The following is a 2,201-nucleotide window of genomic DNA, read 5'->3' on the forward strand; positions in this document are numbered from 1 at the left end:
CGGTAAAGCTTGGGAAATCGTCTACCAAAACTGTCGATGATTAACCAGGCTTACGGGGAGTCAGCCATGTCCAGAAACATGATCTTTCGGTGGCACAAGATGTTCGTGGAGGGCAGAGTCTTAAGAGGTCGACGACGAACCACGGCCTGGACGCCCATCAACGACACTCACCGACGAAAATGTGCGAAAAGTTCGCGATGTACTGAACTCTGATCGTCGTCTTAGTGTTCGGATGATAGCAGAGCAGTGTAATGCCCGACAGGCTTCGAAAACGAGTCGCCCGCGTCCGGCCAGCGATCAAAAACATCTGGCGGCTGCATCACGACAATGCGCCGTCTCACACCGCGCTTGTCGTGTCGGACTTCTTGGCCAAGCACGGCGTGGCAACGCTGCCGCACCCGCCCTACAGCCCGGACTTGGCACCACCGGACTTCTTTCTGTTCCCGAAGATAAAGAGGAGTTTGAAAGGAACGCGATACGGGACTTTGGACGCCGTTAAAGAGGCCGTGACGACGTGTCTTCGAGAGGTTCCCGATGATGCCTTCGCGGGAGCGTTCCAGGAATGGGAACGCCGCTGGAACAAGTGTACCGACTCACGAGGGTCCTATTTTGAGGAATATTAGCTTAAGATATGTAAAAGTGTAATAAATTTTTTTTCCTGAGCTCAGTACACTTATTTTCCGGACGAACCCTGTAAACTTGTGCCCAATCGCAAATTGCGATGCATTTACATTTTGTAGGAGTCATAGTTATGAATTGTTTTTTATTTTTTTCATTGAACAAAATTTACTTAGGAAATGATTTTGTCGGTAAATATTTTCCCTGAAATTTGATTTTTTGAATTTTATCAACTTAATTTAAACACTTAAAAATGAAAATGAAGTCACAGCTCCAAAATTGCGTATCTAAGTACACAGAAGTAAATAGTTACAAAAATGTGTATTGCTTTACATTCAGGACTAATGCTCAAAAATGGATGAATACCAAAAAAATCGACATAAATTATGATGCTAGTTTTTTTTTTATTTTCACACTATTTAACCTCCTTTTATTCCATGCAAAGTCATTAAATTAATTGTCTTCTATCATTGGTTTACCAAGCTTCTTACTTCTGATATTTCTGTGAGCTCTCTTAAAATCGCCATTTTCATAGCCATAATTCCACCAAGGTACTTAAATTCATTTGAACGTTCTGAGCTTCATTTGCCGGAGGCATGTGGATTGGGACTGGGTACAACAGGAGAAATTGTGTATTCTTTACGACCAGAAGGTAGCGAGGGCTGCGAAGGTTACTTACTCGACGCCACTGAGTAACGAAACACGAACAAAACGATCTCCACGTCCATTCGACCTCCCGAAAGACATAATGACAACAACCAGGGGACTTTCCACGAGAGACAAATGCGGAGCTTAATCACGTTGGGAGATTGATGCTCCATTATTGCGCGCGCGTTCCTCCGTCCTCCAAGAATCGCGCGTATTCGTAAAATTAATGGGAGCCAATGATTTCGGGTACAGATAAAAATGTAATTTTGTGCCCGAGTGATATTAATTCAGCGACCCAGCCATTCGGCCCCATTATACTGTTGAGTGCGGCGGTATACTGTCGGGCTGGGAGTATGGATGGAAGAAGGAAATATGGAGGGTAGAGCAGTGAGCGAGGAGGGAAAGAGTAGGCGGGAATGGGTCTAATGGGTGCGCAGTGGGGACACATTGGGGGTGCTGGAGCGTGCGGGCGGCTGGAAGAGAGCAGTGACCTGTTAGGGGGGGGGGGAGAATTGGAGCGATTGTTTGTGATGGCGTCATTTTATTATTTCAGTTTCTTCCGCCTCACTGAGTGCAGCAGTCGCCCGCGAAGGCCGCAATTTTAGAAATGATCCGCAGCTGGGGTGAACTCGAATGTTTTCATTTGCGGCATCGGTGAGTGAGAGTGCCAGTCAGTCCTTTGGAGCCATTTTAAGGGTCATAATTTCAATTACCTTGGCAAGTAAAACTGCGGCAGTTACCTTCTCTGCAGAACATGACAGGAAGAGTAGCTTTCTATCTCAATTATACCCCCATTTCGTAAACTTTCGCGAACATGGTGTAAATAGCGTACGGATGCCGATAATCAAGTTTATTAGGAAAACACGGGGTCTTCGTTATTTTTATTCGAAGCTATCTATTTGATGATCACTTCAGGGTAACTTTTTAATGAATGA

Source organism: Hetaerina americana, unplaced genomic scaffold (genome assembly GCF_022747635.1).
Source record: "Hetaerina americana unplaced genomic scaffold, ioHetAmer1.1.p SCAF_3, whole genome shotgun sequence".
Lineage (NCBI taxonomy): Eukaryota > Metazoa > Arthropoda > Insecta > Odonata > Calopterygidae > Hetaerina > Hetaerina americana.